Source organism: Cygnus atratus, chromosome 3, assembly GCF_013377495.2.
Source record: "Cygnus atratus isolate AKBS03 ecotype Queensland, Australia chromosome 3, CAtr_DNAZoo_HiC_assembly, whole genome shotgun sequence".
In the NCBI taxonomy this organism is placed as follows: Eukaryota; Metazoa; Chordata; class Aves; order Anseriformes; family Anatidae; genus Cygnus; species Cygnus atratus.
This window is the reverse complement of record NC_066364.1, coordinates 65793948-65821522: the sequence shown is the minus strand read 5'-3', so window position 1 is coordinate 65821522 and position 27575 is coordinate 65793948. Positions and strand designations below refer to the sequence as shown.

Genomic DNA, 27575 nt, shown 5'->3' with positions numbered 1-27575 from the left:
CCCCCCTGGCAGCAGCTAACCCTCTCGGGCTGAGCAGCCGAAGGAAGCAAAGCACAGCACAACGTTGTACAGGAGAAACAGTACACACACTAGAAAGTCGGAGAGCACAGCAGCAAGTGTGTTATTAGTCTGACATCACAAGGGTCTGCTTGTTTGTTTGCTTCCTCCTTTTATATCCTGATGCTCTCTCTTGCAGTGCCACATGTTGAATTTTTCTTGATTAAGTTGAGACTTTTATTATGCAGGGTCCCCAGAAGAATTACAGAGGGGAAGGAGAAAACCCAACTGCATATGGCAAAGGCACTGACATAGATACTGAATTCTTCCAGCTTGAAATGACAGGCAGTACAAATAAAGCTCTTTTGTACCTGCTCTAAGACATAACATGTACCAGCCCTTCTCAGCTAATATACCTTGGAAAAAGCAGAAGGCAGGATCAGAGGTGCACAGAGAGGGAAATTTTAAAGCTGTCATCAGTGGAAGTTTCTTCAGATGAGATGTGTTTGTACAGTACCAAGCACCATGTTATAATGATTCTGTGTAGTAATATTTTATTTTTATAAATTATTATTATGACAGAATCTCATAGGCCTCTCTAGCTCTTTTAAAAACAAGTAATTACTTCTCCGGATAATTTTAAAAACAACATTGGTCTTCCAACTCCCCTCACTGTTCAGCGCACAGTGAATGGGAACCCCCCCATCCCCACCCCACCCAGGGTCAGACCATGGGGGATCAATCTTTTGGCCTCATTTCCCTCCTCCCAGTGAGGGCTGGGTTTTGCCAGAGACAGAACAGCCTCTAGGCAGCATCAAAGGCACGATGGCAGGATTTCCTTACTTGGAAATAGTCTTCAAGCAGACCTGTAAACTCTGTTCAAGTTTGCTTTATGGTGCCAGGGTAGTACAAAACAGCCCTAGCATCTGGCCTCAGGGGCTCAATCAGTTCTGTATGAATACTCATATGATACAGTTATCATCTGCAAAGCTCATAGCTAAGCGCCTTGCTACCAAGTCTCATGGCTTTGATTTGAGGAGCTCCCAGTAATCTGGGACACTACAATTAACATATTTAATAGAGCGACTAATGGGAAAGAAAGAAGGGGGAAAACCTGTATACTACAGCTTAAGCTGATGCTAGGGTGGGAAAGGAACAAAGCCCAGAAGTTTCAGACTAAAATGGTACACATGAACTAGTTAGATTCTCCCTTTTATTGTGCACTATATATATATATATATATACATATATATATATATATATATAAAGGAGTCACAAAAATTAATTAATAGCTGGTAGACTCAGCCAGATTAATCTATATTTACAGAGTTAACATTTGAGATTTAAATATTCACAAGCCTGCTCATCAAAAGGCAGGTGATCTGCACTTGCTGGACACCAAAGCCTTCCAAACTGTTTCACATGGTGGCACACAAATGATGCACATCTTTATATACCTGGGTTCCCTACATGCAGAAGACCACAAAGTCTGCAGCTGGGTAATTAAAAGAGTTAGGCAACAACTGGGCATTCAATAAAGGTATCTGTAGTTTTTCCAGGTATCTTGTTTATAAACAGGACATAAATAAAAGAAAAGTAGAAGCAATCCCCTAGATATGAACGGGCAAATTTATTGTAATTATAATAAATCAAACACAGCTCTTCTGGTCAGTCAGGGACTTATTGCACTGATTTTGCTAGGAAAGCAAGCCCAGCTTCAGCTGGCTTGGAGAAGCAGCCAACAGTTCATCTGATCAATGGCCAGGTAATAATAATATATTGCATACCATAATGCTGACTTACAGTATTACAGTGCTGTAACAATTGCCAGACAAAAACTGCGGCAAGATAGCCATATGACTAAGTACATATTTATCTTGTACAGTGTCTTTTACATGATTATTTAATTATCTCGAAAGTATTCTAAACCTAAGAAATAGTTTCAAATGCTATTCAAATGTGTACCTAAATAACCTTAATTCTGCCTTGGTTTTGCTGTATTCAGTACAGTACGTAGCACATTCATTACATATTGTTATTATACCTAGTAAATATAAAATTATGATAAAGCCACTGCAGCAATTATGGTGCCAGATTAGATAAAATGACTCTTTGGGTAAGGTATTCCAGATTTCTAATATAATGCCTTCGGTTCATCCCTCTCTGGAGAATGAAAGCAAGCTGTCCTTAGAAAAGAGGTTAAGCTCTGTTCAAATGACAAAGAGAAGCAGTGGTCGTTTTTGCTTAAAGCACTCTGGAGTTTTATTCCTTCTAGAAACAATAGAAGAGAGAAGTGATGTTGAGAGATGGCAAGCCTTTAAGGAATTTCCTCCAGCAGAACATGATTTTTCAGTGTTGGCAAGAAACTACATTTGGCAAATGACACAAAATGGAGGATGATCATATTTCTTTAACAGTGTAACCTACAAAGATTTTTCTTTTTTTCCATCGTTAACATAGGTCCAATGTTAGGTGCTTACAGAATCTGTTCATAATCAAACTACTTAGTGGATTTATTTGTAAACTCAGACAATACATGAACATAAATAAAGGGTAAGAGCAGACTCATCTGAGCTCACTTTAGCAATCGAAGAGTTAGGCAGTTGGGTCAGCTGGGCATCTGGACTCCCTCACAGAGGACAGAAAGAGCATCTCAGCAGCAAGGAGCTGATTTATTACATGGGATAGGGCTCTTGCTCTCCAGACATGCCCAGTGTCCATATGCACACCTGTTTTTTAGTAGAGTTAGACAAAATCCATCCCAATAAATTAAGAGTGGATTATGATGTTTTCAGTCCTTTGGCAGCAGCATTTGTTAGAAGTTTCTGCCCCTGCCCCCACCATCCACACTCACCCCTGCCACCTCCCATCCCCTAGGAAGTTCAGTTATCTCTCTCCTTTGCACCAGCTCAGTTAACACAGAGACGTAGAATGGCCTGGTCCTAAAGAAGCACTTTTTTCCTATTATCTATCTATTTTTCTATGCACTTCTTGCTATAATTTACCTATTTTCACCACTCTTGGTCACACCAGGAATAGGCATGGCAGCAGAGGCAGCCCCCTTGCTTGGGAGCAGGGACAGGGTATAGAGAGGGTATTTTGGATCTGCTAATGAAGGATCCTTAACATGGAGCTGCACCCTAATTCTTAAGAGGACACTGCACTTTTTGTGTTCATTTACAAAACAAAGAGGCTACAAGCAATAATCAGCACTGCCTGGATTACAGATCCACAGTATCTTCTTCATGGTAAGAGTAGTTTGATCAGCCTCCTTCTTCAGTGACTGTGTATCCCTCATCTTCGAGTACAAAGTGCCTGAGAGAGGTTTGCAAAGTCTCCTTGCTCAATCAGCCATCGATGAGACAAGCCTCTGACACTCTGGCACCATTCCGGTCTTCCTACTGCCCTCCACCCTTTTTACAAGACATGCGATCCCTTGGGCATCAAAAGGCATCTCCCACCACCCTCCTTCAGAATGACCCCTGAAAGCCCAATCCTCACTTCCAGGGGCCAGGAAATGTTAAAGAAGTTGCATTTCTTTAGCATTTCCTTATGCTGCCTTGAGCAGTGGTATCCACTATTGCACCCTCTGCAGAGTGGATTTGTGCTGTGGCCTGAGCCAGAGGAGCAGAGGTTCCTTCGTGCTCATGAGTCCCCTGCCTGGATGAGAACAGCTCTCCTGGGGGTGGTGCGTGGTCTTGTCAGATGTTACAGGAAGTTTCTTCTCAAAAATTTCGTAGAAAGAGCAAAATACCTCCTTGATACCTCACTGTTACCCGAGGTAGAGTGATTCCAGGGATGAGCTGAGTATACTGGAAGAGGAAAAATATATGCAAAGTAGCAAATATATAAATAATTTCCATAAATATATTTACACACACTCATAAACGTACAGTGGGATTTTACAACTTAATTTGCTTTTGAATGGCACTGGACTGATTCAATGTGGTTGCTATAGTACACGTGTCCCCTAAACAGTAACTGAGCACACAGAGAATTATGTTTCTTCACGCATCAACATTTTTGAGTTAAGATCCTTTTTTATTCCTAAGATTGTTGATTAGGCCCCTTTCAAACTCAGTATCCACTGTCTGTGCATTACGTGAATCATGTTCAGCACAGGGCATTGCTGAATCTCTGTCACAAACAACCTAGGAATAAAAGATCGGCATTTCAGTTTATTTTTCCTGCATCTTGTTAAAAAATGTACTAGGAATTTTGAAGAAATCTAATGCATAAATACATAGTTTGTCTGATTCAATAGCATATACAATTCAAATGACACCGCATTAGAAAACCAAGGGGCTGCTGTTATTCACCAGCACTGTAAATAGGAGCAATTTATTTCTTTACCTTGACATTATCCAGAGGGCCAAATCGGACTATCGTGATGTAACAACACTGAGCTGCTTGCCCCACTGTCCCCCCAGCAAGTAACCAGAAAACTACCAACCCCACCAGCACAAAATGCTGTTTCTTTAATCTTATCACCACCATCTCTTCTGAGCGGTGAGGACAATAACAGATTGGTATTAACAATCTCAGCCCTTCTCAGACAGTTGGAAGCTTGCATATCTTAACTGATGTGCCTAATTAGATACAGCAGTGATTCAGCCGTCAGCTGCAGGTCTGCGGTTTTGCTTCCAGTGTGCATCAGCATGCTTCGCATCACCCTGTGACTGAGGTGTTTACTCTTTGTCACAATAGCTGTTATCTGTCAGAAGTGATACTGGACTGGTTTCCAAAGAATACTGCTCCTTCATTTATTTATTTGGAAGGACTTTCACCAGCAGGTGCAAGTTATCTTTGACTGAATGTTATTCTGGTGGAAGGTAATAGCCTGTAAATCTTGGTGTCTTCCAGCCCTGGACAGAAAAGTCTACCCAGCTTTCCAGAGGTGTCACGGAGGAGCGTTTAGCCATGTCATTCAGCTGCCGTGCCCACTCACTCCACTTAGTGTCAGGGAAAGTTTCATCACAGCGCTTGTAGACTTGTGAACGGCTTACCTGCCATGAACTGAATGAGATTTATTTATTTATTTATTTTTAATTAGGTGAAATGACTTTCAGTAGCTAGCAGCATGAACTAGATAAGAACTGCTATTCTAGAGGGGAAAGGGTCTGTATGTCATTAACCTTGTCACCCTCTGTTGACATAGCAGAGAATGTAAGGAAAAAAAAATAAGTTCTCCCAAAGCAAGAAAAAAACTTGATACTCAGTGTTTTCTCAGGCTTTATCCTAGGTAGATTACAATAGCAAGAATACTCTTTCTCCATCAAGCTTCAAAAGTTTGAAAGTGATGGTAGATAACACTTTATGTATCTAGATTTAAATTTCAACAGTCCATAGCTAAGGATCTAGGAGCCACATCTTCAGATGGGGTGAAAAACCACAGCTCTGCTGAAGTCTGAAGATGACACCTATTTATATCAGCCACAGATATTGCTCTCAATATCAAAGCATATTATCACTTCTGCTTACCTGCCAGTTGCTACATTTAGTAATCTGTTTTCCATTGCAATAGTAGACCTTTATGGGAAGATAGAAAATGCAACTCTTTATCAGTGATGTTTTCAACACAATAGGAAATGTATAAGGCCCTGAACTCAGCTTTTGTGAATAAAAAGGTTTTTAATTCATCTTTAAGGAAACAATTAGAGATCATCCAGAGCATATAAATTAATCTGATTTTCCTTTCCCTCTAACAAAGCCATTATATATATATATCTTTTCTTTTTCTTCCAGGTTGGCTTATATTTTCTCTCAGGTGCAACTGCAGTTTCCTAAGGCAATGAACTGAAAAAAAATCAGCAACATCTGGAATTATCTGCACTTATGCCAAATAAAATGAACACATCTGAAGAGGACAGTTTCTCAGAACGAAAAGAGAAGTGATGACTAATAAGGAAATGCAATTTACCAAAAATATCTCATTTAGCTTTTTCTTAAATATATCAGCCTTGCAAGTCTCCTCTACCCCCTAAAAGTCCTACTTGGATTAAGAAGCAACAAGATTTGTTGGGAAAATAATTGTTTGGCAGTTTTGTTAGCTATCTGAGGTGAATGCAAGTTTACAGACTGCTTGATAGCATCTGATAAAACCTAGACTCCACATCTGAGTTAACGGCCCTCATCTCCTTTTCATCAACAGAAAGAAACTGGTAAGGTAGGAGTCATCTCACTTTCAAACAAATATCTAAAATAGCTCAGCTGAACTGCTGAGCAGTTCCCTGAAAGCAGTGGTTTCTCTCCTTTGACTCAAAAGCAAACTCGGGACAACTAGCTCATCCATGACATCAACATCTGTAGATGTCTAATATTAACTGAGATGACAGTGACCCCTCAAAGCTGTCTCACAGACTCACGCCCCCTTGCCTTCCTCCCCATTTAGCCTCTCCATGTTATCATTGTCACTCTTCTGGAAAGGAGGGAGCAAGAGAGGTTGTTTGTCTTCCTCTATAAGAAGTTTTCTTTGGAGTCCTTAACAAAGAGGTGATGTGGCCATTAGCATTTATTAATATATCACTTAGGTGTATTCAACTTAAATTCCTTGTTCCTACTTCCAAGACCTATCCCTCTTCACCACCCTTTCTCTTTGTCCCATCTAAAATCCCATTCTCTAGGAGTCCCTCCAAAAAATCATTCTTATTTGGTTGGCTACATTAGTCCTGACCTAATGTCTTCACAGCTCTGCCAAACACAGTTAATGGAACCATCCAAGTGTGCACCTCCCTTAAAAAGAAATTAAAGGATCTTATCACTTACAAATTGTCCTGTCCTAAGTTTTACTTATCATCTCAGTGAATATGGATTACACTCATCCCTCCTAACACTTAGACAAGAGACCTACATTAGGTATGTAGTCACTCAAGTCAATGAAGCAACAGTCCCCTCCAAAGGGGCTCTCAGATCTTGCACAGTTTTAATTGCCTCATGAAGATACCTATTTCTTTCACTTGTTACATAAAAGGAGGCCTAAGCAGCAGAATTTCTTATTTTGGGATATGCATTATGTGCCAGAAGATGGACACAGTGAACCTGAGCTTATATGTTTTCCTCTTATAGGAATACACCTTAAAATTATTTGAATACTTGGAAATAATAAATACAGACAACTATAGATGCACAGAATTTTTAGTTGCTTCGGGGCAGTATATCTCTGAAGCTTATTCTTGCCTCAAGTTTGGTTATTCTTCAGCCCCTATTGATGTTAAGAGGAGTGCAACATCTGAAAAAATTAGGCCTATTACTGATGAACCTCACCAACTGTCAATGTAAAGAAGGAAAAAAAAACATAACAATGGGAAGGAAAAGGAAAATCAAACCAGGTTTATACCTTTAATAAAAGCTTCTAGTATCATCCTTCTATCATTACAAAAGCTGAGGGACATTGCAAATCTGGATATACTCTTTGGAGTGCTATTTTCTTTTCTTTGTTGCTGTTGATTCTCCGTGAAAGGAATGAAACCGCAGTACTTTCTTTTCCTGGCCTTCAACACAATAAAGAGAGACAGCCTGGCATGAAAACATGAGCAGTGCCATGAGTTGCTGCTCTCCCGTTGGCTACAGGAGGATGGGTGCTAAGACTAGGAAAGGTTATCCCAAAAGGCAGAAGGGATTCAGAGTGAGGTGGTCTTGCAGTGGCTTTTGCAGGGATCAAGCGCATCACCCTTTGGCACCACCTAAGCTAAACTAAGCACCACACAGCTAAGCAGTGTGAGGCAAAAACTGTAACCACCTGAGAGCAAACTTCTAGTCAGAAGCAAGACAAACTGTTGACCATTTTCCATTTCATTTTTTTTGTTATTTGAGGGATGCAAGAGAAAATCACATAAACCATTTAGACTAATTTGCATAAACTTAGAGATGCACATGGCTTGAGTCTTATAGCCTTTTCTTTCTTTTCTTATCATTAGCATTTTTCATGCTAACCTCAGCATTTTGTTGGGCTCATGGAACAAGACTGAGGACTGTCCTGTAGCTAATTTGAGGCCTGCCTATTCCCTGTGACTGCAAACAAAATCTGTAGCTTACTGGATAAAGTGTCATCTTTCTATTTCAAAAATAGTCAGTACAAATCCAATTAAAGATGTTTCTTTTCTTTCAAATATTATATTGTTCTGAGTGTTTCTGTGTAAGCAGGGAACCCTGGATTACATTCCTCTCCAGGGGATCCTAAATGTTTATACAAATCACAGTAGGCAGCATTACAACACTTCCAACTTTTGCCACATGCACTTTGTCTTAACTCGAACTTGGTCAGAAATCTGTCAGACTGCAAACTGTAAAAAAGAGAAATGAAAGGAAACTGTCTTATTTCTGTTCCTTTTGAGGATGTAATTCTATTAACAGTTCTGTACGTCTTTTCCCCATCAATTTAATTGCAGATTAATTAATTCTTAGCAGTTTTCTAAAGCCCAGCAAAATATCGTCTGACCCAAAACATTTCACAGCAGGGAAAAAAGCCAAGTTAGATAAAGAGAAAATTCATCCTTTGGAAAAAAATGGTGTTTAGAAGAACAGGCAAGAGTAGAAAAAGATCATCTCTCTCTTTTCCTCAGCAAGCACGTGTCTCTGCATGTCTCACTCATTAGTTTTCACTTCTTTCTATTCCTGCACATCATGCCCCAGATTGATCTTAACCACAAACTGGTGATAGATAGGACATCCATGAGCCTGCCATTTTAGACTTTTCCCTGCTTGAAGACATCAGCATCCCAGCAGTTTAGGTACAACCATAGCCGTGGCTGGCAATGCCACAGGCGACAGGATGGTAATTTGCCATGGGTTTCATGCCATGGTCATGGACCTCTTTCTGAACAGGCACAAAAAGACTGACTGAGCCAGGAACTGCAACCCAGATGATTTAGTTTGGCTCTGAGGCTGACGCAACTTGGTGAGAAATAGAGAGGTCTACATTAGAAAGAAGCCAAATAAGCAAGCTCTGGCAAGGGCTACGTTCATTGTTGCCTGAGATAGCCCCAGGAAGGGGTTGAGTTTGCACCCTCTTCTGTGAGCTCATGTGTTGCTTCTAACATGCAGGTTGAGACTGCCGTCTGCTTACATTTATGTTTTTATAGGGTCTTTTATCACAGGGCTCCCAAAGCACTTTACACACTTACACCTCGATTCTCTGTTGTAACAGTAGGCAGGCTTAAATTAAAATAACGTGCAGGTCGTAATCTAGGAATTGGGCTTCAGAGCCTCCTTTTTCGCCTCTCAAGTGGGGTTGTTATGAAGAAGGTACAAAAAAACAGAGGCAGGCATTGCAAACCACAGTATGAAAAATGAAGATATTTCTGAGAGTGGAGAAGACAGAAAGACTTAGGAAAAAAAAAAGAAAGAAAGAAAGAAAGAAAAGAAAGAAAGAAAAGAAAGAAAGAAAGAAAGAAAGAAAGAAAGAAAGAAAGAAAGAAAGAAAGAAAGAGAAAGAAAGAAAGAAGGAAGGAAGGAAGGAAGGAAAGAAAGAAAAGAAAGAAAGAAAGAAAGAAAGAAAGAAAGAAAGAAAAAGAAAGAAAAAGAAAGAAAGAAAACCACATTTTGCACGCATAGCATGCAAAATAATGTTCACAATGTAAAAGAGAAGCACATCTACGCCATTTGGTCATTGTTGTGCAAGAGAGTAGCTCTCTGCCATGAAGAAAAGGAAGCACAGCTCAAGCAAGCACCCAATGCCTGGTGTAGGGGTTGATTACTGTGTATCACACGGAAGAATGAAGGAAGAAGTCTCCTTGCAGCAAATAGCTGCCCCATTTCGGTAAAGGAGGAGCTGGTGCTCGCAGTTCTTGGAGCAGGACAGAGTGACAGGCCAGGAAATATGAGAGATGTGATAACATTGAGATGTTCCCTTCCTAATGTGGAAAACTGGGGTGCAGAGGACAGAAATTCATCCTTCAGAGTGCTTCCGCAGCGCCCTGGCTGGGCCAAGCAGGGAGAGCATGGCATTCCCCTGGGCAAGTGGCCGATGCTCGCAGCAGAGCTAATGCAGAGAAGCATTTTCCTTAGGGAAACACTTCCTGTCTTCCTGTATCAATGAAAAATGGGGCAAATGATTTGCACCCTGCAAGTGCCTACTTCATTCTATCTGGAGTCAGGAGAAAGTTTGTCTCTTGCCTTACACCCTGCAGAATAAGCCAGTGAATCTTTTCTAGGTGGCAATTCCAACAGGAAACATTTTTCCAACATGAAGAGTTAAAAAGAAAATAATAATAATAATAACTCCCCTGTGAAAATTAGAAGTCATCACACATAACTAGGTCTTCGAAAAACACAGCCATACACAAGCTGAGCCCTAGGAAGAGCAAGCAGTCATTTTACACCATGGACCACCAATTCAGCTTCCCAGATCAAAGAACCTGGTCAGGAGGAAAGGCTGAGAAGCTAAAAAAGGGCTGGGAATAGGAGGTGAGAAGGCATGGGGTAAAGGATAAGGAGAGGCAGTGGAATCAGTGAGATCAGTGGAAAAATGGTATCAGAGAGCAAGAAGAAAGCAAAAAAGGTGCAACAATGGAGACCTGGTTTTCTACCGACATCTTTTCTCCCTGCTCTGAGTTAAATCTTTTCCCTGTCCTCCCTGACCCTTGCTTCTGCTCTCCTGTGGCTCACTCCCACACTTCTTGCACCGGCTGCAGTTCGGTTCACTCCTTCACCTGCCCAGCCTCAACGCCACCCACAGAAAAATTCCCCAAACATCACAACCTGGGGTGTGTTCTGGAGCTGGGGGGACTCCTGCTGACACCCCACCAACTCCGATAAATAAATGAGTGCTTGCCAGAGACAGGACTGGAGCCCAGCTCCTCTGGCTGTTTTATGAAACTCTCACTGTTCCTTGCCTTTGCTTTTCAAAAAGTGCACAAAATGAAATGGCTTGTTTCAGGGCAAATGACACAATTGTGCTAAACGGCATGATTTGTTTGTTTGTTTCATCCCAGGAGGGGAGGAGGAGGGAAGGAATGTATATTTGATCCGATCCAAACCATTTTTTGTTTGTTTTTGTTGTTTCTGCTAAACTCGAAAAAAAAAAAAATCAATGGCTCGAACTGCCCTACACAAAAGAAGTTGGAGAGGGAAAGAGAGATGAGACCCCATTTCTCTCTTAAGACTCGTTTGACCTGCTGACACCCCAGCCTGGGAGGGACTCACTTATGAAACCCAGCGTTCAGAAATAAATTAGAAAAATAGCCCGAACTGCTCCACATTCAGGAGAAAAGCTGATTGTTTACTTTGTCTTCCCCTTCAGCACCCGGGTGCCTGTGTCGGACCATGCCCTGCATTGCCCACTGACCCACTTTCCCCCGATGAAGAGCCGTGCCCGCCCTGCTGGGGGGCTCTCCCGTAGCCCTCCCCACCATCACACCACTACCACGGCACCTAAGTGGGTAATGGCCTGGGCTGCCGAAACATGCTTTAAGTGGATAGCCAGCCAAGTGTGTATTAATTAAACTTAAAAGTTCTATTTATTGCCAAACACAGGGGGATTACGCACACAACAAGTGGCAGAAAGTACTCCAAAATGTTCTCACCCCTTTAATTACTGTGCTATAGTTAGCCCAGCGCACTGATGTATAATCAGCACTGCTGCACGTAGTGTTTACAGCAAGCACTCAGGAGAAGCAGACTTCTGACTTGACAGCCTCTGCAAGCAGCTGCAATGTTTGGAGGTGCAGGATGAGCACAGAAAGCCCCAAACCGCCTCTTATTCATCCCCTCCTGGAAACCATCAGCAGGGGGTGAGGCTGCTCACCTCCAGCGCCCCACTGTGCTCCCTGGCCTCGGGGGCCCACTGCCAGCCCATGTCCCCAGTGCAACCCTTTCAACCCATCACACCAAGCCCCTGTGGTGCCCAACAAGTGTTGAAATAAGAGCCTGCCATCCTGGAAGTTATCTTTACTCCACATTTTCCTGCCAGCATCTTTTAAAGCTGGGCATCGTAGGAGGTTGAATTTATTTCCCACCTCGGTGTTCGATGTTCTCACAGCTCATGGGTTTCACATACAAGCTGAGTGGTGAAGTGTAGAGGCCAGGTAGGTCTGGACCATCGAGAGGCTGGTCCTGATCCCCTGAGTCCGTCCCCGGGACTAGCCCCTAGAATTCAGCAAGATCCACACTAGATCCTGTGATGTGACAACACTTGGTTCCTCTTAGGGCAGCTGAGCATCTTGCAATCCCTCACCAAAGGTGAATCCTCTTTATTAAAAATGAAGATGAAAAAAATCAGCAAAAACCTGTAAAAATTTAATAGCTGGGTTTGAAATAGCCCTGCTCTCACTCACATATACAACACACAGAGTTAATAGCCCTGACCTCTGTGCTCCGTTTCCCTGTCTCCCAGCAGTGCAAGAAGCTTGCAAGAAGCAGCACATTGCTGTCTCCTGCTACTCAACCTGGCTGCCTTCAGCACCAGCAATTCATTTTCCCTCCCTGAATCCTCAACCCCCCAATTCAGTTCCAGGTGTTTTCATTGCAATAGCATAATGAAGACGAGATACATGCACCTGTCAACAAGCCACCAAAAAGAAAACCTTTCATCCTCTTTCATTTTCACAACTGATCACAACCCAAAAAACAATATGCATTTTCTGCATGACCCTGGGCCTATGTTTCAGAGGTCCTAACCCTTCCCAAGTAGCCAAATTTGTTGACCTGGATAACCTGAACAATAGAGATAGCTGAGGGTAAATGAAATCATGGTAAGCATGGGAAACAGCTTAGTAAATCGCATTAAAGCACCGCAAAGTCTGCCACTACTACTATCCTTGTGTCAAGCAGCCCGAGGCATCTTATATGTTTAGTACCTCCACCCTCATATCCTTAGCAGCTCGTCAGGCAGCACTCATCTTTAACCTTCACTAAAAAAGCCTGACCCTGTTGTTCAGGACCTCAGCATCTCCCTCCAAAGGCCCAACAAGCATCTCTTCTGCAACACAGAATGTGGTGGTGCTATAAATGTCCTCAGCTTCATGCTGTGGGGTTCTTTCTCAGCGAGATAGGGTCTCCTCTCCTACAGCACTGCCCTGGAGCCACTGGTCCTGGGAGCCCAAGGCAGCAGCTCACTGACAAGTTATATCTCACGTTGCTCTCCATCCCACCAAGCAGCAGTAGAGCTATGGAGCTGCTGGGAATTTCTTTAGTATTTCTTTGGTTTGCTTGGTTTAATGCACATCCCATGATGAAATAAGAGCACTTCCTTCCGACTGAACTCCCAAATTTTAGCTAGCTATATATTCAGTGTCTATATTGATATTCTCTGGGCCAAGAGGCAAAATCTGTAAACGTCCAAAATACTTTGAGACTTACTAAAAATGCCCTGAGAGGAATAGCTGGCAGATCAGCAAATTGAACAACCCCAAATTATACCGATGTTCTTGCATATGTGTGCATGTGCACGTACCTCCTTACAAACTGACAGCAAATGTTCCCTGTCATAGGACCAACGTTGCGTAAGTGGTATTAACATGCAGAATTACTTTGTGTCTGCATCTGGCACAGCCTTTGCTGGACAGATGACTCATATTCATTCTGCTCTTAATTGCTGAGTCCTTTGAAGCAAATTCTTACACTGTTCTTTCTTCCAGCAATGGGTAAAACACTAATTTATTTGTATATGGTGCTATGCCCACAGCCAGGTGTTGCTGTGAACCAGGTGACAGTCCATCATGCTCTGAATCTTGACTGTGTTTCACAGGTTTGCTGGAGAATCACAGAATCAAAGAATGGTCTGGGTTGGAAGGGGCTTTAAAGATCATCTAGTTTCAACCCCATGCCATGGGCAGGGACACCTTCCACTAGAAGGTGTCATGAAGGTACTTTGAGATGCAGGAAAGATGGCAGTTTGCTTTCTCCTTAGAGTCCAACAAATACAAGTGCTGCCAGAAATTTGTTATATACGTGAGTGTTGATGTACTAAATGTACTCAGTTGTCCCAGGGTTGTTTGCAATGAGGGTGGTGGTCATAGTGGGTGTTATCAGCCTCAGAGTGTGAAGATGCAGATAGCCCCAGAGACCTTCTTTAGACATTTAGAAAGATGTTTTGCTCCCTGGGCACTAAGCATGGCCAATCTGCCAAAGACAAGAGAGGGGATCTTTATGCCTCTTGCAAGTCTTCTCCCAGGCCCAGTCCTGGGAGCTGCAGGCCCCCTCAGTCATTCCGTCCATTGCTGTGGATTTCCTCAGGCATATGCACAAGGTCCAGTTTCCCTAGCAATGCCCACTCCTGCTGGCCTCTGGTTTCTTCACACCCCATTCCCTGCCTTTTTTTCATCTTCACGCTGCTGCAGCAGCTGAGGTACAGCAGTCAGCGCCTGGCAGAGCCACCCCCAGCCCTGGGTGTCCCACCTCTTCCTACTCCCCGTTACAGAGGTGGCAACAACCAAGCAGGGCTGAGTCACACAGCACCCAACGAAGATCCAGCAGTTCCTCTATGAGTGGCAGGCACTCCGCAATCCAAATAAATAAAAGGTCTTGTGTAAACTTAGCACACAGCAATGCTGTCACCGATTTGCAGGTAAAACAGCAAAGCACAGCTCCGCTTCTTTTGTAAGATTGAGGGCTGTCTTGAGATATTAATCAGTAGTTGGTTTATACCTGGTTTCACCCCTAGGACCAATGCTCCCTGATATTGATATTTAAAGAAGCGCTTTCTTCATCTCGGCTGCAATCCAGGGTGGATTTTTATTTTTTATGCTGGCTTCAAACAAGCTGTGGGTGTCTGGGTGGGTGGGTTGAGTGACATATTAGTGAGGAAGCTTCCTCCCCTTTCAGAGCTACATGGAGAAGTCAGAAAGACATCATTTGAAAAATTGACAGGCAGATCATGTTGGACAATTGCTGATAAAAAAGGGATTAAATCCATCAAGAATCCTGAATTTGGAACTGCACTGCTACAGAGAACGGGGTGAAGTGAACTTCACTAACCTCTATAAATATTATTTCTCTTTTAATTTGAGATACGCTCCTCGAAAAGCCTTTCAAAATGCACACTCCCTCCTTTCAGCTTCTGGCATCCAATCAAACTAGATATCTAACAACAAGGAACTGAGGATGTCTGTCCTTCGCCTCCATTTAGAAGTGAAAGATTCCCCCTTTCCTCCCACCCCCCTCCCCCAGCTCTGAAGGTCTTCCAATTATCTCCTTTACCTGCCGCATTAAAAAGTAAAGCATATGAGTTGCCGGAGATACAGAGTCTGAGGACAAGCCACTGTGGCAAAGCCATGACATTAGAACAGATGGAAAACTTCTCGGGAACAAAATGTGCACAAAAAAATGGGTTCTGGCTTTGAAGTGTATATTCACGGTGGGTGCTTTCATGTCTTTTGAAAAGCCCTAGCTCAAATCTGACCTACTTAGGCAACATTCTTATTTATGTCTCCGACTAAGGAGCTGTATATTTAGCAAATGAGAGGAAATCATCCCCCTGTCATGTTTATAGATTGGAGCAAACTTTGCTGTTTAATTCTTCAACAGATTTGTCTCCATAAAAGTGGATGTAATTTAAACACTGTTAAAAAAAATCAATAAATTCCAGAAACTTAGGATAAATGGAATCATAATTTCAAATATATATATATAGATATTATATATGTACAGACATACATACAGAGGAAGAAAGAGAGAACATTTATTCAGTAGACTGCAGTTAAACCATATTTATTTAACTGGTTCAAGAGTAATGGATAAAGCTGAGCAAAGGTGGAGAGCGGATCATAAGACTTTGCCATTTTAATTGATACTAAATGCTAACAATATGCAGTAAGATACTGAGGAACAGAGAAAACCTTAACTCTTCACAGACTAGGAAGGCTTATCTGGACTAAAATGAAAAGAAATTAAAAGAAAATGGAAATGAAATTAAAAGATGCTTAAGTTCAAGAAATTGAAGCTGAAAGGCACCTCAGGAGGTCACCTAGTCCATCTCTGTCTCCAAAAGGCAAGATGAATTAGATCCATGTTATTCTGGACTGATATCAGTCTAACCTCCAGAGGTGGACATTTGGTAAGCTTCCAAGCAGCCAATTTCTCCATTTTGCCATTATCACCAGTAAAAGGATTTTGCTGGCATCTAAGCTATGTCTCTCTCACTGCAGTTAAAGCCCATTACCCATTGTCCCAGTAGACAAAGATGACAGATTATTTCTTCCTTCTTTCCAGTTGTCTTTCAAGACAACTTTAGTTTAGTCCCTCCCCTTTAGTTTAGGCAACCCAATTTGTTCGATCTTCCCTCAAGGATCACGTTTCCAGTTATCACAATCATGTGGCCCTATTGAGTCACATTTCATGTGTAGTCTATTTCACGTGAAATCTATTCAAAGATGATCTACCCTAAGACACAGATCCTTCTGTCCAGGACAGATGCTTTGCAAGAATTTCCTATTATTGTATTAATGCTGATGAGTATTCCTATCCCAACAGAGAGCTTTGCATTTGTCCTCACAGCCTTGCATCCCGGTCTGTCCAGGCCATTCACCTGATTTGACCAGATTATTTTTCATTCTGAACCCAATCTCCTCCCTGCATTCAGCTCATCCTAGCTCACAAACCAAATGAGAACCCTCTGCCTTCCACCATCCCAGCCATTAAAAACAAACACGTGCATGGCACTGACCCAGCACAGATCTCAAAGAACACCACTCAAAACCCAATTTCAGTTTCACAGCTAATCATCAGTAATCACTGCTCTCTGACCACAGCTTGCCAGCCAGTTGTGCATTGACCTAAGAGGACAGTTTCTTCTTGTCATCATCTCTCCAGGCTGCCTATGACAATGTCTTGTAAAACTGTATCAAAAGCCTTATTAAAATTGGGACATGTGACATCCAATGCCTTTTTCCTACTCACAAGGTTTGTTGCCTTGTCATAGAAGGAAAAGAGATTGGTGTTGGCTGTTCTACTCACAACGTTGGTACCTTTTTGAGGCACTTACACATCAATCATTTGATTGTTTGTTCCATGTATTGGCAGGTTGCTGACTTGATTACAAATCTGTGGATTTGGCTTTTTCTCCATGTTATAGATAGACACTATCTCTGCCTGTTTTCCATCCTCCAGAATCTCACCTGTCCTCCATGACTTCTGGGGATAAACACCAAACTATCTGGGATTGTTTCAGCCAGTTCTCTATATACCCTGGGCTGAATTTCATAAGACCCAATGAATTAAAAACCATTTGGTTTATCCCAATATTAACTAATCTCCTCTATCTCTACTGTAGCCTGAACTATTATAGGTAGTCACTGGCTGTATTAAGCCCCTAATCGTATTTGAACTTTTCAATGAATGTTGATTCAGAAGTTGGGTTCAGATAAAGCTACTTATTTTAGGGGATAATCTAGTCTTTCACAACTTTTTCAGGCTAACCGTATCAGCTCTCAGGTCATTTCTCAGCTACCTGGTACCCAAGAAACCCCTTAATATCCTAAATGGAAAGGAGTGCTTGGCATCTTACAAAATCAAGCCCCCAGTTGGGGCAGATACTTTGACAGAAATGGGATATTACAAGAGAAATATCCCAAAAATGGGATATTTCAGGAAGGATCACAAATCAGGAAGAATTCTTCCTGACCAAACTTGAGCTGAAAACTCTGTAAGAATATTTATCTTGTTGCTTATGTTGCAGCCAGACTTAGAAGGGCTGCAGTGTGCAGAAATAGAAGGACATCTTCAAAACCCTGATAAATTCTATACACATTTTCAGGAGAGATCCAAAATTTCTTCTGCAGTCCAACTATTTGGCCTACCTCAAACTGTGCTTAATTCTCCCACCTCACCCTCCCAAGCCATAGCATTATATTTATTCTTGTCTCCTTAATACGTGTTTAGAGAACACCTATAAATCCACTGATGAAATTAGGAAGAAAAAAAAAGAAAAAGAAAGAAAGATACATGCTCCCTTAAAAGGGATTAGAACATTGTCAGGTCCCTTGAAGTTAATGAATGAATACTATTCCTTAGAGCTGTTTTTATGCCTTTTGATATCCTAAATGATGCTGAAGCAGAAAGGGAAAAGTAACTGAAATCCAGATATGTTAGTTTCTGCTCCATTAGGAAAAGGAAAAATCAATTTGGCCAAACATAAAGGAAGAAAATCAATAGAAAAAGAAATTTTGTTTTCAGCTGAGGAGTAAGAATATATTACAAACAATGGTGAGTGAAGATTATTCATTGATTTGTATAACACCTTTTACAAGCCCAAAAAGTGCTCCAAAGAATTATAGATTATTTAAATCTAAGGATCACTTACTGCCAAAATGCACCTATCTCTGGGGTGGAGTGCAGCTGCTACAAAATTGCACTAGCAAACACTACACCAGAGCTTTAGGGCATGAATGCTTTATCTGAAGATGCGCCAAGGGAAGTTGAAAATGCAGAATGGAATTAACCAGGCTGGAATATGAACATGGTGCGACTACATCGATTTCAGTTTAAGTTTAAACTCATGGAAGATAGGCCCATCAGCCCATTAAACAAACTTTGTCTCACAGGGTCCCTAAAACACTCTTTGTCAGAAGCTGGGATAATATGCCAGATGATGGGTCATTTTGTGTTTGCCCTGTTCCTTCTGCTCTTTCCCTGATCTCTGTCAGAAACATGACGACACTGGGCTAGACGGACCTTTGGCCTGACCCAGCATAGCTGTTCCTAAATCCTGAGCTAGCGTGCTTTGAGCTGCAGCAAATCCGAAGCTGGCACACCTTGCATGTGTTGACTCAGAGGCAGGGCAGCAATCTCTGGCAGAAGGGCAGGTGGAGAAGCCGACAAGGCAGTCTTTTGTGTTCTCCGGCATGAATCACCATACTCATCCGGAGGCATGCTAAATCCTCAGTGTTAAGCACACATTAAGCTGTTGCAGGATATGGGCCACATTTACAACACTGTCATTAGTAACAAGGGCTTGCACTGCATAAAATTACACAAAGTACCTTTTGTACCTCAAGATGTACTTAGCAAGCAAACTCCTAGGGGCAGGGAATGTACAATCTTCTGTTTCTCTAAAGCACCTTATTCAATTACAGCAATATAAAAATGATTTATAACAATCTATTAAAAATACAACTCAAATGACTTATCTCTCCTGGGGTCCTGGGAATACACTGTAGGATTTGCCATTTAATTGTAAATCAAGCCTAGTGGCCAGTACCTCATGTTCTACAGAAAGATGAAAACTAACTATACACCTCACCGACTGCACGTGCAGCGTGTCTTGGTGATATGATCTGGGTAGTCATCCAAGACATGACTTGAGGGAAGAGGAAACGGAGAAGAAAGTGGCAGACATTTCTGCTCCCTGCAGTCTGTAATCCAACCCTTTCTTCCACTGATCAGGAAGTTTCCAGAACTCCAAGGGCTGCCGTGGGGCAGGTGGGCAGGCACACCAAAAACACTTGCTGTCACTGCTGTCTCCCATTGTGTGTCTTTCTCCCTCAGCTTCCTGTGGAAAGGCTTCTTGGGAAGATTGAAGTCCAAAACAGCAGGAAGACAGAGACAACAGCTTGCCTAAATAGCCACAAACTGGGCTGGAAAGAGATCTACTAAGCACCCTGCACATGTAGTCCTGAGCAACCTGCACTGCACAGGATCTTCCTGGGCCCTTGGGGACAGCTGAGGCTATGAATTAGGTAGAAATACAGCACCTACTTCTTCTCATCCAGTTCAACAACCCAATCTACCTGTCCCTGTGCTGAGAAAGATGAAGGAAACATATAACAAGAAAATGTTAAGCAATCGAATTAGAGCTAAGCAATCGAATTAGAAAACTGGCCTCTCTCTTCTTCAGCTTCATCTCTCAGCTTCACCTCTCGTTTCTGTCTTCCACTGTTCCTTCCCTCAATTAATGAGCTTTGTCCCCACAGGTAGGATACTCAGGGGTGAGAACCCTTAAAAATCTTCTCTTCCTAAGGAAAATTCAAAGACAAAGGCCATGACTAGCATAAAATAAACCTTCTCCTCTGCAGCAAAATTGGCACAGTTTGCTTCCTATGGGTCTCTTTGCCCAGTTCTCTAGGGATTAGCATAATACCAGTGATAACTGATGCTCTCTCTCCCCACAATTAGATTTCCACATAGAAGTCCTGTGTAGATCCTCTAGCACCTAATACGGGCTTGCACTATACCTCTTCCTTGGTGAGGGCATGCTCTTACCTAAATAGCTGACATTTTTTCTGAGAACTTTCTCTTGAGATCACCTGCCCTTTGGCTGGTTTTGGCTGAAGCAGGCCAACTAGTTCAAAACCACTGAGAGGACAGCTACACACCTCACCGCCACACAGGGAAACATACAAACCTCATTTTCTAAGGAAATGAGGCTAAAGAAAAAAAAAAAAAAGAAAAAAAAAAGGATCTTTTGGTCTCTCACTCCCTACAAATCTAATGTTCATCTGTGTAACTACCTCCTTCTGACAGGAATTGCCTTTATCTGTATTTTGTAAAGCTTTGAGCATATTGCCAGCACTTTAATAATAAAATATCATAGAGAACCATATATCTGAATATTATTATGCAGAAAATATGTGCATGTTCACACAGACAGCAGATGTATAAAAATATAGAATATGTAATTCAAGACCATAATGGTGCGTAAGTTTGTAGGTCAAACATAGGGCAAAGTCTCTTCTATTATGCACAAAACCTACAACTATACTGGACTGAAAGAAAGCACATAAACTCCTTTAATTTTGGATGCTAAAAGGTGCAAGTTCTAACTAGAGTTTGGATGGGCGATTTCCCCAGGGAACCCCAGGTGTCCTGGTTACAAGCCAAGCAGTTATTGCTGAGCACTGGGGCTGAGGTTCACCTCGCCTAACCTTAGCCATCCGTCTCCCTGTGGAGGCTTGGGCACCTCCAGAGGGTGATACCTGGGAGGATGGAATGAATCGCCCTGCCTGAGTCTCACCACTGGCTACAGAGGCGGCCAAGACTACTCAGATAACCATGTAATTTTTGAATAACTACGGTTAGGCACAACAAATGCCAAATGTGGTTATTAGGCCACAAAAACCGAGTGAGTAGGAAGACTTCACATCACGGCTGGATGGGAGTAAGAAAGAGCAAACCATAAACCCAAAATTCTCAGCTTCTGTGTGGGAGCAAGAACTAACTTCAACTGCGTGAAGGGGTCTTCATAATAACCAAATAAATATTGCTAATGCAACTGCTGGTAGCATTTAAAATATTCTTGATAACAATGAAAGTCAGAAGCATTTTTCCTATGGCTCGCAGTTACTGAAAGAAAAGTGATCGTAGGCAGAAAATGGCGTAAGACTAATTCCTACTTCGGTACTGAGTTGTATAATTCCCATTTAGCCACCACAAAAATCAGAATGAAGACCTAGAGGGAAAAAAAAGAAATCTACACAACTTGAACTGGACTCTGCAGCTGAAGTCTCTAATTGCTTTACCTCCCCCATGTTTCAGGCACAAAGGATAACACGTGACACACTGGGCAGTGAGTTAAAAGTTGTTCCTCATCCACTCATTTCTGCAGTTGAATTTGTTGGTTTTTGAGCAATTCTATTGGCTTCAAAGCTCTGCTTCCCATTAGTGCTATCGACCATGAGATATTGTTAGGGCTTTTTTGTGTGCTTTTTTTTACCTTCACTGGCTGAAACACAGCTTATCCCCATGTCCATTAAATATACATTTGAACAGCATTTCCACCTGCACTTTGTCACCTTGGGTTCTCAAGGGGTGTACCTCCACTTGGCTCTGAGCTCAAGGGCGCCCTTGATATGAGCCTGAGAGTGCCAACAGGCATGCTAATGCCCATTTGAAACAGCTTTTCCTTTGCCTCAGATGTTTCTATGCACTCAATGAATAAAAAGTCTCTGCTTCGCTCCGTCTGCGGTGTTGTAGGACAACCTCACCTCATTCTGTCAGTGAGCTACAGTTGCTTTCAGGCACCTCCAAGACTTTGCTTCCCTTTCTGGAGTTCCACCCCCTCCTGCTTTAAGATCCGACTTAGCAAGTGGCCTTGTGTGTATTGATCTAAGCTTACCTTCATGTAGATGCTTACTCCACTGCTGCTAAGCCTGTATTTCTTTTCCAAATATCCATGCTCCCTGGAAAATTAGAAACGCCCTGTAGTTATGACATGCTTCTGAAGATGAACAAACATAAATTGCAAAAAGGGAACAAAAAGCTGAATTTTCTGGAAACAAAACTTTGTCAGTAAAGACAATTTTTTCCTCTGCTGTGAATAAGAGGTGTCTATATGGGTCACTGCAGAGGTTCTTTGCTGGGAATAAGTTAAATTCAGAAACTACCATCTTGTCCTGTGGGTGAAGCATGCTATCTCAAATACGCAATACAACCCAAACTGGGTGTCATTTTCTTTTTTAACTTTCTTTTTTTATGAATCAGTTCCACGTCTTGGGGGAAGGACATCACGACAGACAGTTCCTCAACAAAGAACTGACGTGAGAACAAAAGCTATTCCTGAAGAGCTCCCAAAATAAAAGTGAGACAGATGAGTGAGAAAAAGTTGCATGGGTGTTTCTTCAAACAAGAACATGGTCAGAAAAGAGATTTCAGAAAATGTAGATTCATTAAAACTGAAATGCCTTACAAAATTGTCAGTTTTGCAGAAATGTGTTTGGGAAAAAAACACAAGAAACCTCCAGCACTGTGAATATGTCAGATTTGAACACCTTTAGAGCTAGCAGCATCAGTGTTTCCACTTAAAAATGACTTTCCATTTTACATACATTTGTATATTTTACGTTCTAATGCTGTATTTGATAGCAACACCAGCACAGTTGAGTTAGAGCAATCCTTCCTCAAATTTTCTATCAGAAGGAATATCAAAATTTGCGAGCTTCATTTGCAATTGAACCCAAAGTAAATTTCCAAAATCTTGAAATCCTTTGCAAAATGGAATTTCCATTCCTCGTCCAACACTATTTTTAAACCCAGTCTTCTGTCAACAGTGAAGGCAAGCTTTGGGAAGTGCTAGCATTTTCCTGAAGAAGGGTTCCTTCTCAGCTTCCTTTTTCAATGGCATTTGGTAAGGACTGCATTGCTGGAGATCTAGGCAAAAGCCGCTAAGTAGTTGTCCTGAAAAACCACAAATAGTTAAGCACTTGGCCATATTCTGGACCCTGGGTAATATCTTTCCCTATAATTATTTCTGCTGTTGTCATTAGCTCCAGCACTCTCACTATTTATTACCGTAGGTATTTCGAGACTCATAAAAATGTGATCTTACTCAAGGCTTAAGCAACACATGAAATAAATCAGCAGCACTGAACATTGGCTGACACTGGATGAAACCTGGCTGGGAACAGCTGGATTGCTCTCTTGACTAAATATTTACAAAAGCCATGATTATATCACTGAGTGACACTGTGTGAATATAACAATTTATCAATCATCATGTTTAACTCAAATCCCTGCAGGAGGGGATGGCATTCTCACTTAACAATAAGTATCTACTGTATGCTAATTAAGTGACTTATTTTTCAGCTAAGGTTACTTCAGGGATATGTGGGCTTTTTAACCACCCATTTCCTGAGCACTGCTACTCCTTCAGAGGCACTGAAAACACAGAGTTCAGCTGGGCTGTCACTTGCAGCAGCATCCATCCCATACCAACCCTGGAATTACTTTGGGTGCACGCTGAAGCAAAGACATACACAAACCAGTGCACAATTTTTGTTTCCCATGTTATCCCTCCTGTTCTCCAGTCCCCTGCATGGTGCCCATGGGTGGCAGCTACCACTGCATCCACCTCACAATCCTTCCCACTGCTGTTGGCCTTGCTTCCCTCCAGCCCCAGCAGTGAATTCAGCATTGTTTTCATCTGAGCTGGTTAACCCTGACCAGGTAACCCTAAACTTGCACCTCCACAGATGGTTAGTGGCTGCTGAGTATGAGCATGCTGCTGCCAGGAGAGAAGGGCTGGAACCTGAAGAAGCAAGCTTTGCCAAGCTGTGGCATTGCCAAGAAACGTAAGAATCGAGTTCATACAGACCAGAGCAGCAAGCAGACCTGATCAGAGCATCAGGAGGAGAACATTTCCTTGAAGATAAAGCCAGCACACCATACTGACGGGAGGTTCATATTTGGGCACCAGAAACCTCTACCAAATGACAGGAGCTTTTTATAAAATCTTCCACCTTCTGCTTCATGCCAGATTAACTCACTTGCGCCTGCAACTACCTTCCTGTCTCCTTCAGATTATGGGTATTAGTGCAATGCAAGAGAGAACATGTATTTCCCCTCCACCACTCACACAGCACAAACACTTAAAAAGTTTTTCCTCAAAATGTCATACAGGTATGTGGATGGTGCTGCAGGTTTGTGGGGCTAATGTTCAAAATGAACAGGTGGCATCTGTGGCTCCCCTCTGGGAACTACTTTTAAACTTCATCTTTCTTTCCAGAGATCATTATTTAAGAAGAAGGAAAAGTTTGGGGTGATTAAGTCTGTGGTCCCTTGACAGCTTGAAAAAAAGTTTGCCTCATATGGGTCTTAGAGGCAGATTTAACTTCCCATTTTGTACATGTTGAGAGTTTACATAATAATTGTATTTTAGCCTTTGGAGCCCATCTGCCACCAAAAGGGAAATTTCACCTTCTTCTTTCTACCTACAGAGAGGTTTATAAATCAGCAAGCACACAGACATGGGAGCTCAGGACTTGGTTGCCCTTCCAGGAGCCCTTAATAGCTCAGAAAATCACAGCAAGTGCTCTTTTCAGAAACACAGGGAGGGGGGGAGAGAAGTTATGATAAATTTAGTTTTCCTTTGAAGTTAATAACCTCCTACAAAGGCTTTTGGTAAAACACAGACACCTTAACATTTTTTTCCCTTTCAAACAATTTCTTCCTCTATTTTTCCCTCAGATGGTAAAATCTGAGGAAACCTGTCTCTTCAGAAGTAACTGCTTTGTGCGAATGACATCAGCAGACCACGAGGTTACCACTGGTAAGTCGGCACCCTGAGGGGGATGAAATGAAATCTCTTATCAGCCTACTTGCTCGTCTTCTTTTCTACATTTGGTGCCTTTTGTAATATGCAAAGCGAAGGAAATGTTTTGCTCTCCTTGATTTTTTTTTCACCTCTTGTTTTTTTTCCCTAAGGAAAAAAAAAAAAAGACAATACATTTGACTGGTTTCTCCAAAGTCTCAGCTGCTGCTTTGGGTCTATTTGGTACCTCACTCAGAGGTGAATGATTTAGAAATTTCAGTTCAACCTCCTCCTTTTCTCCCTCACACTAGACCTTATCTCACCCACCAGTGACTTCTTCAGAGATGCATTTCAGGCAGCTTGAAAAACCAAGGACACTTCACCTGATCCTTTCCCCTCTCCTCCCATGGAAAAAGAACCTCCGTAACTGTGGCTAATGTTATAGAAACTCTCCATCACAGCAAAGGCAGCGATGTCTTGACTTCAAAACTGCGGTAGATAAAAGCTCTTACCAGTTTCTCAGCATGGATATCCTGTCGTCACTCACTTCCTTCAGGCCTCTCTGAAGTCAGAACATTTCAGCACCAGAAACTGTTGGTGTGGAAGGGAGAGGATGTGGAGGAGACAAGGGGTAAATATAAAGAAAAGTGGCTACAGGACAAGGAGGATTCCTTTCCCTGTGTATGGGATATCCAACAGGTGGAATCAGTAAGGCTACCACCTACAAAAAGAGGGGAATAATGTGAAAGGTGAAAGCTCCAAGGTAAGATGGCAAGAGGGAGAGTCTATGGTTCACTGCAGGAAAACATTTGAAGTAATGAACCTACCTCAACTCACTTTGCCATGATGTTGGCTTCCCGTTTACCAGCCACTACCCCCAGGAGTGGACATTGGAGGTTGGGACTTTCTGCATAATGTTTTTAGTAAGTCTCATGCACTCAGCAAGCACACATTTTCCTGCCTCAAAGCATCCAGCATAGCCAAAGAGTTTGTTAAAAGAACCAAAGAGAAGTCTGGACTACAGCAGGGGAGACTGGACATCATGGGGAGGATTGCTCGCATACTGGCACATACAGCTCCTCAGCAGGTGAGGGAACATGTGGAAGCAGGGAGAGTACAGTAGCTGGAGGTGGGGTTGAGGAGAACTTCCAAAAACCTGCAAGGGAAGATTAAAGGTAAAGGGGAGGAAGCATACACACACAGAAATCTACTGCTTTTACAAATAGCATGCTTTTATAAACTATGTAAAGAAATGTGTATTTTCCTTTTTGAATAAAATAATAAGAACCATGCACTTTTTCTTTTTGAAGAAGCTATTTCTGAGGCACTACACCCACCTGACACTACTTGACACTTGCAGAGCAGAAGACATCTGTATCCCTGTGCATGCTCTGAGAAGTATCCCCCAGGGCAAGGAGCAGAAAGCCAGGCCTGGTTTTGGAGCTGTGAACCAGTGAAGAACAAGAGAAGGTGTCAGCCACCTTGTAAGTGTGACAAGGGAAGAAAGTGGGCTGAAGCTAACAGGTAACTTCTGCACATGGCAGAGACATGATAGAAAGGCATGAGGGATGAGATAGTAAAGACACTGTTTTTTGTAGGCTGGCACATTTTAAAGCAGAATAATTTTGGTCAAATGTTTATCACAGTCTCTGCAGGAACCTTCACTGTTCCTGATTATCAATTTTAATGGGACGGTATCTGCAGCTCCCAATCAGAGCCAAGGATCCTCTGACACATGCACAAGAGGATGGCGCCCAACCATGCACAGCATATAGAGTAGAAAGATAAAGGCTAGAGCAGTAAGATAAAGCTACCTACATGAGTTTTGGAGCCTTTGAGAGTCCTTTATTTATTTATTTATTTATTTTATTTTCTGCAGAAAATTCTTCTGTTGCAAAAAAAAACAAACAACCCTGCCCTAATTGCAAACAAGGCAGAATACCACATTTTAAATTTACAAAGCAGAAAAAAAGATTTAACTTCAAAACAAGTACTTCTTCAATTGTACTCTGATGATTCTCTAGTCTAGGTTCTTGTTAAGCCATGCATTCTGACTAACCTGAGCAGTTCTACGTAAACACACATATACATTATGTGCATACACGCATTTGCAGTTTTTAAAAATATAAATAGACATCCCCACCTGTCTCTCTGCTTTGTTGCAGCTGTGCCCTCTTTATGTCTCCCCAAGAAATCATGATTTGACACAGAAAAAAATCTTCCACCTAGTAGCCTGCCTTGAAGCTTGTAAAGACACCCACAGATGCAACAGGGGTGAAGACGACAGCATCCCAGAGACACTGAGGAGAGGGACGTAGGACCTATTCCTGAAACCTGGAGTGCTCAACAGTCACAAGCACAGACTGTCAGCCTGCCACTGGCAGGTTTTACCATTTCTGATGGCAAAAATGAGGAAGGACATGAAGAGGTGGGATTGATCTACCCTAGTTTTAACTCCCCGGAAGTCCAGGCAGCTAGCAGAGAGCACTAGTCATCTAGGCTCCCTTTATACTCAGTGGAGAGAAAGCAATCCCTCCAGAGGGAGATTCATCCCTTCCTAAGATGGATGCCTGAGGCACATGGGATGAATCACCCTCTGAAGGGGCTTCTCTCTCCCTGTAGAGAGTCCCGCTGCTACTACAGAGGGGCCTCAGACCTCAAGCCTGGATTCGATACCTGTTAG

At 42.2% G+C, this 27575-nt stretch overlaps 1 long non-coding RNA gene across 1 annotated transcript; it reads right to left on the bottom strand.

Moving 5' to 3' along the window:
• Positions 1 to 2158: 2158 nt before the first annotated feature.
• LOC118244005 (uncharacterized) lies at positions 2159 to 25599 on the bottom strand. The gene is made up of 3 exons (XR_004777423.1): positions 25405 to 25599; positions 21983 to 22046; positions 2159 to 3809 (listed from the first exon to the last, which is right to left on the bottom strand). It is a non-coding gene; the product is annotated as an uncharacterized LOC118244005 (long non-coding RNA).
• Between the last annotated feature and the right edge of the window lie 1976 nt (positions 25600 to 27575).